Genomic DNA, 7,896 nt, shown 5'->3' on the forward strand with positions numbered 1-7,896 from the left:
ATTTGCTGATGGAGCACTAGATGAGCTTCAAAAAAATGATTGAAAATTAATTGTTTACGTGAGCAGCAAGAGGCTGATAAAATCTTAAAAGCCACTCAAAACAGATGATTTTGACTGTTTTATTGAGTCTATCTAAATTGGTTGCTTATTTGCATCAATGGTGAAGCGTTTCGGAGAAACTTGAAAAAACATCAACAATTTTTGCACTCAAACATAGTCAGACTCTTGAGGCTGTAAAAATCGAATAAAAGGATCTACGTATATACATAGAGGAAATTTGGGGTGGAGTCGGAGTTTCTTCACTGTTGAAACTGCTACAATTTTAACGAACAGAGGGGCTAAGCCGAAAAAAATATGTTTTCTTTCGGGTCAATGCAGAAGATCTTCTGAAAAAGTTTCAGGAACATTAAGGAATTTTACTGTGACAAGTGAAGTGTAATATTGAGGCTGTAACTATATAATAAAGGGGCTAAACTGAGAGAAACCCGTTTTTTTATTTTTATCGATTGGGAAGGTTTTATGAAGATCTTGTAAAAACTTCGAGATATTGGGCAATTGACTTCAAAACACTATTTTGAGGCTGTAAAAATATCATAAATAGATTTTTTTGCGTTGAATCCGAATTCCTTCGCACTTGATTCGGAAAGTTTTCACATTTCAAAGGATTATGCATATTAAATACAAAAGAGGCAATAAAGGGGCTAGATAGACAAAACTTGAAGGTAAGATGTGATTCTTATTTCTGGCAAAACTGGCTCAGAAGTTGTAAATTTTAGATTTTTACGGTATTTTAAAAAAACTGACGCTTCAAATAAAGTATTCAGGATTTAGATGTCGATTTTCATTTGCGTGTAAGGAAAAATGATTAGAAATTGATAAGTTTACAGCAAAAAATCAGTTAGATTGAAATTGATTGAGACGCCGCTGACATGAGAAAGTATTCTCCCACGAAGGAAAACCCGACCACAAAGACATACAAAAATGAGAGTTTAACACCCTGTATAAAAATGCCTTTTAAATCGTCGGGAATATCTTAAAAACACGTTTTGTTGTTGGCCAACGGCTTGCTTATAACACTGTCGCTAAAGAATAACATTTACAATTATAATTTGGCGGTTGTGGTCTTTCCCTTGTTTGACTTTTTTTCGTGATTGGCTCTAAATGGGAATGATTGACTTAACCCACAAGCGGCCGATTGTATTCGATTCGTATTTTGTGTGTAAGAACGAGACATTCACGTAAAATTTATCGATGGCATTGTTTTGCGAACATCAAAGAGTCGTTTTTGTCGCATACAAATTAAATTAGACGAATTATTTTTTCGGGGATGATTTGTGATTAGTACAGGGTGGTCTCGCACACATGTAAATCTTCCAAGTATAAGCGAATTCGGTTTTGTGCTGTATTACAACAATGTCCTCTAATTGACTAGATGGGAGCGAAAAGTTTAGCAATTCTAGATATGTCCTAAAGATGCTCAGGTTCAAGATGGCCGATCTGATATACTTAGTAAAAACTCGGGTTCTATGTTGTGCAATGTCAAAATGGCCCAAGTCGTGTGTTTAAAAAGGCAGTGAGTGAATAACGAGGTATGCTTGCACACACACAAATTGCCGATAATCGTTTCGGAGTAATTGGCAACGAGGTTACAGCTTAGAATTTACTTTTCGTGATCGAACAATAAGAAAGTTAGTGGTAATTGTTGATAAGGCCGTGTAGTTTTTCCAATAATTGCATTCAAGTCAGAAATCGTGGATCTTTCCATGAATGAGGAGGTGCGAAGCAAAACCCCGCAAGTCCACCAAATCAAGATTTTTTCAAATGCCCAAGCTATTTTGTAGTATAATTTTCAATTTGTTCTTGTAATTTTTTCTGTAGTCATTTATACTTCGACTGAAATATCGGTCTGGCACAGGTCATTGATGTCGTATAGTTATGGAATTCATATAAAAAGCTTTAAAAGTTTAAGCATGTGGGGTTTTGCTCAAAACACGGTGCGGAATTTTGTTTAGATAAGTAGCGATATAAAATTTAATAATCAAGTTAAGTAAATTGCTGTTTAATTATGTTTCCTAAACTAAGTACTTGTACATAAATAGAAAGTTAAAGTTTGACCTCGTCATCAGCAACTTTACAGATATAAATATTGCTTTCCCAATTCCAATCTCTCTTGAGCAGATCTTGCTTTGTAGGCTTGAGCTCAAACGGAAAAAAATTGTTGGCCCTCACAGAAACGATTGCACGACCCTTTTGAAACTGCTTTCTCAATAAAAATTATTTGCTTATTGCTAATTTTATCCAGTTTTTGCAAACAGCTTCGCAGCCTTTTGATATTCAAACTTCAATGCTTTCCAAGTTTCCCAGCAAAAACAATAGTAATTAATATCAGGCTAATGCAATGCTGAAAATATTTTTAACTCTGTTGTCCGCAATGGACTCGTGAGATTTTGGGCAAGTCAGACATAATTATGAATCTGCGGGGTTTTTCTTGGATCGCAAATTTTTCCACTGATCTTTTGCCGGGATTTGTGGGATTCCGCTTCAACTTGGCATACAATACAATGTAAATAACCGATAAGATTAAGGATCAGCCCATTGAATATTTCTATTTGCAGAAACTAGAGCTTAAGCCGTAAGCTAGACTTTAAACCGTAGCAAAGCAAAAATCTGAAGATGTTTTCTCGTTGGTTCAATGTCTTTTATACGAGTCCGCACAGAAGGCAATCCCATTGCAAGCCTGCTAACTATTCTTTCTATAACATTCTCCATATTTTAGCCAACTAATACATCCAGCATGAACTAAAACAGGGCAGGCATAATTGTTTACATCTGGAATAATTTTCATATTAAAATGTCTATCAATGAATCGATATCCTGAAGAGCACTGACAAGCAGGAATATTGATTACATCATGACATGCTCGGCGTAAGAGTTCGGCTTGATATGTATTAACAATTTTCCTGTCAGCCAACAGGAATATTGATGGATCATTGGCTGGCATTACGAATAGATTTCTTTCTCTGATGATTGAGAACTCAACGTTTGATACGTTGCAATTTTACATTTATTGCAGCCAAATTGAAGCGAGCACCATTGGTCAATACAGGAAGCTCCCAAAAAAACTAGTTTTTTGCAAGCATTGCAATTTATTTAATTATCTGTTGATTCTGCCTTCCGAGAAAGGTCCGCGGGGTTTAAAATTATTAAAAATGACTCAGCCAGTTCGCGCAAAGATGATGCAAGTTTACCTGCGGAACCGTTGAACTTGAGGAATCTCTGAAAGCTCGTGAAATTATCAACCATCCCCTGCTAGTCAACGATTGGATAACCAAACTTGGACTGAAACCATTCAGTCCATTGGCCATCAGCCAAGGATTTACCGATGAGTAAAAAACACTTAAATCGCTAAGTTACCACGACGTCTGCCTACTAAATACCTTTAAATGTAGACTGTGACCGAATGCAAATACTGCGGTTTTACGGTATTTTTTAGTATGAAGCCCAACTTGGAATTTGGGTAATTCGATTATCGAATGGCCGAAAAAATTGGACTAATTTCGTGCGGTGGACAGCGAATTGCCGTAAACAAGTCCCTACATGGATTGATTAATTGACTAATTAATATTCGTCTCAGATTAAGCGGACTTAAGCATTTTTCTATGAGCGAAACAATGATTTCCAGCATGTGAACTCGGAACTCAATTTAAGATAATGACTAGCATCTACAAGAAAATTTCCAGAAAGCAGTGGCCAAGATTGTCGTTTGTGTTGCCACTGAAATGAAACGGACTTGAAAGTTTCGAAAATTTCTTTCTTTCTCATGATGTTCCACCTAAAAGAATTAGTAGTTTCATTTGCCTAAAAATTGGGAAGAACATTCCTAAATTCTTAATATTTTTATCGCGTATTTTTCATTCATGAACCTCCAATTGTTATTTATAAGAATCAAGTAGTGATTAAAACGAAATCAGCTTTCCCATAAACTATTCAACTCAAATAATATAATTTCATCTAACTGGGGAAAAATTGGCATAATTAAAAAAAAATTAAATCCTCTTCAGAAACGATACTTTCTTTTGGAATTCGAAAACGGATGCTCATCAACAAGGCTGCATCGGCTAATTAACACAATTTTCCATTAATTTTAATGATATAACGATTTCTATATACACTCTCGAATGGTATGGCACAAATCTCTAGAAAATATATAGACCATTCAGTTTGACCGCATCTTCGGTGGCTAATTATTGCTAACAATTCATTTTTTCTCCACGATTTCTAGGTCACAACATAAGGAAGACATGGAGTCTGGTGGATTTGTATTAGCGAATGTATGTTTCGTTTGCCATGTAAGCCTTAGCGTTTGAAGACACATTTTTTAAAGCTGATAATCGAATCTATTATCCACTCGTTTAAAACCCATGCAGGCGAATATTAAATTCAATATTCGCATAGTCCGTCAAGCGGATTACAGTGTAATGAAAACAATTTCCGGAAAATGAACGTGATACATTTCCTCTATATCTATGCAGAAGCTTTATTATCGTGAGATATCCCACAATTAAATTATTTCCATATTTATGCCGCTAGTTCATATGCGAATGTTTAAATGTTCATTTGCGTAGATTAAAGAAACGTTGTATTCAGTGATTTATCTCTATCAGACTGTAGGTAATTTCTGTTGAAAGCCGTTAATCAAAGAGTCGTTTCGTATTTCGGTCGCGAAACGGTTTCCAACAATAGCCATTTTCCATAGATTCCTTCCAGATAAGTCCTGAATGAGACTGTTAATAGTTGGCTGGCATGGTTTTTGCATTGTTACATCATCCCAGTTTGGGTAGGAATTTAAGATGCTCGCTGCTTAAATGCCATTATAGGATTTTTTCAATCGCGATCCACTATATCACGTCCTAAGTTTATAGCAAACACATTTTGCTTAAACTGCTGCCAACCAACTGTAAAGTGTTAATTACTCCGCATTTTTCAGCATTGGCAATGTGTGGTCTTTTTCTACAAGAAAAACCTAGAACATCGTTGACGGAACTTATTCGGCCCCAATATGGCACTATACTTATTTAATCGCCGTTTAAATCGTTTTGCTTCTCGGAAAACAACAGACATCTTTTTTCATTTGAGGTCGATCTGAAAAGGGGAAGTGTTAGGTCGGTTATCTATACCGGACCTCTGCTTAGCAGGAACGTTATTCCTGCTGGTGCCGGACGAACTGGGCCACTTCAATACATTATTCTTCAAGAGCGGTTTTACTGGCCTCACAATCTTGTGCCAACAGCGTTTTGTGCTTGATCTCATTTGATTCCCAAATCCTTTTGTTCAAAATTTACCCAAAAGGATCTTCCTACTCCCATCTCAAAACTTTTATTTCCAAATTTACTCAACAGGATCCTCGGTGGCACCTTTGGCATCAAATTTTGATGTCTTGTTTGGGTTATCTTCAATATGCTGCTTTAATGAGAGACATTTAATTGACGCAGGGATTTCAAAAGAAAAAATATCCTTACACTCTTTGCCTTAGAATTTCTGCAAATTATCCAAAAGTTTTAGAAATTTTCTATTCAGATAGCGCATTAAGCATGGGTCTAACAATGCACCAAAGAGAAATCAAGTTTGGAGAACAGAAGCAAACAAGAAATAAAATGTAAAAGGTCATGCGAGTAGCTAAATATTAAAAATCTTGTTACCACTTTAAAATTTTCATTTATTTTTCCGACTGCGTGTAATTGTTATTACATTTTTTCTTTCCTGGGTTTCAGTCAAAATGTGAAATTAAATGTTCATATCGTTTATTTCGTATTACGTTTCGGCGAGACAAACAAACCCATAATAATTGGGAAACATTGGATTCTTTATTGTCTTTAAAACTTCATATTTGTTTGAATTATTGCACCACTTTCAAATATTAGTCACACTCAACAAACGTTGGGAATGAAAAACAATAAATAAAATAAAAAACAGGGTTTAAGGACAAGTGAAGAACTGGCTAGCTAAATGATAATAGCGGAAGAATTGAACATTTTGGGCGATTTTCTCCGCGCTTTAATGAAAAATGGTTTGAAAACAGCCAAGAGCCGCTCAGAGGATTAACTATGTGGAGACAAAGAGGAAAAGTTTCTCTATTATGGCTTTTTCTGTTCCTCCTTAAGAACTGCAACTAGAAAAAGCAAAATCCCCTTAGAAGAAAACCGAGGAGCGTTTTTTAACGTTGAGATTTTTGTTAAATTAAGCAACATTGAAGTAGAAACAAATCCCATGCTGGATGCAAGTGAAGATCTAATGAAAATAGGCAATGGTCAACCCGAAGCCATAAATTTCATAGTTTTACGCATGTTGGTGCCCATAAAAGTCCTATCTGCGTCAGTTAGAACCACAAAGCCATATCTCAAGTGGTGTGTGTATATTAACGTCCATCCCATAACAAATATAGCTATAAATACCACTTTGTTATATGCGTAATGTGTTGGGAATTGGCCTGCAGGTATTCGGATTATTCGTTCCGATTTAATAAGTGGGCATCCATTTGGGCACGGTTTCTGTTTGGATTCAGTCGAATTGCTTTGAAATGCTATTAGAAACCGTTTTATGTTCGTTTTTTCCTATTTGCATAAACTTTATTATTGATAAATCATCAGGCAAATAGACGTAGGTAAGAAGGACGGTTTGTTTAACTGTTTGAGATTGTGTCCGAATGGAAGCGCCCATAACTGCAATTGAGAAATTGCGTGAGTAAGAGTAGATGAAGCATTTGAGCCTGATGAAGAAAGGGAAGATCTGGCTTCTAGCTTTGTTCAATCCTCAACAGCACTGGATAACAATGGGCGTCATTTATCAATAGGAAAATAATTTGCGTTTGAATGGAAACGGTGAAGTGTATTCCTGCAGAAGCCTAAGCACGTTTAGCTGATTGACACGAGAACCACAATAGGTCGTTTGAACCTGGAAGTTATTAACAAATAAATCTATTAATATAGCAACATTGTGCCACACATCTTCAGTTGTTCATTTCAAGCATAGACCGCCGCAGTCGCGCACAGTGAACCAAAAACCCATCCTGCTGCAAAAGACTCCATCTACCGCTATGTCTTCAGTCTAGAAGCAGTTTGGTTCGCAGTCGGTTGCCGACGCGCCTTCTTCATTCTCTTTCTTTTCGGCTTTTCGTACATATAGAGCACAATCTTCATTTGGGAATATATGGTAACGTGTTCGTTCTTCGTGGGTTTTGCCGTTATGTACCGCGTGTGATGAGATTTTGATGCCGGTAATCTTTCAGTGACGTCGACCAATACGATTGCTAGCTCAAAACCCGTCGTTGGTGATATGGGAAACATATTGGACTTTTTATTCTTATGACCATTCGATTTCTGGAACTGCCGAAGAGTAAGTGTCCTCTTATCCAGTGTTACAGTGACCCCCATAAGTATTGTCGACATTTATTTAAAATCCAGCAAACTGTTTTTTCGCAAAAATGCGATAAAGGGTGGTTCAACAATAAGCTATGACCGTCAACTTCGTTCTTTTCAAATGGAAGCTGTAGTTTTTTTCAATTTCGAATTCTATGTATGATTCAGGTAACATAATCTCAACAGCTACCCAGAGATTTGCGATTGAACCTATTAAAAAATGAATCGGGACGATTTCTTTAAAAATTCGGTTGCCCCGAAAAGAACCGATTGATTTCAAGAAACAGATCCGTCAACTGAATGTTCAAATTGTGTGCCATTACGGCCATCCACTAAACTCTTCTCGCACATTTTGAACCATTTTCGGCGTTATGGCACCTATTTTTTCCGATTTGAGATAACCCCACAAACAAAATTATCGGACTTAAATCTGGTGCTCTAGGAGGCAGGGGCGGATTCAGCTTAAATTCAAACAGGGGGG

The 7,896-nt window shown here is 36.6% G+C and overlaps 1 protein-coding gene across 2 annotated transcripts in view; it reads left to right on the forward strand.

The window, feature by feature from the left end:
* The first annotated feature begins 7,024 nt into the window (after positions 1-7,024).
* The window catches only part of LOC109539818, a 24,064-nt gene continuing 23,192 nt past the window's right edge, over positions 7,025-7,896 (forward strand). For both annotated transcript variants that reach the window (XM_019907828.2, XM_048668342.1), the window contains exon 1: positions 7,025-7,392. The gene's annotated coding sequence lies outside the window, so the exon portion shown is untranslated. The remainder of the gene's footprint in view (positions 7,393-7,896) is intronic.

Source organism: Dendroctonus ponderosae, unplaced genomic scaffold, assembly GCF_020466585.1.
Source record: "Dendroctonus ponderosae isolate FM_Combo_2020 unplaced genomic scaffold, Dpon_F_20191213v2 Dpon_F_20191213_7, whole genome shotgun sequence".
NCBI classification, from domain to species: domain Eukaryota; kingdom Metazoa; phylum Arthropoda; class Insecta; order Coleoptera; family Curculionidae; genus Dendroctonus; species Dendroctonus ponderosae.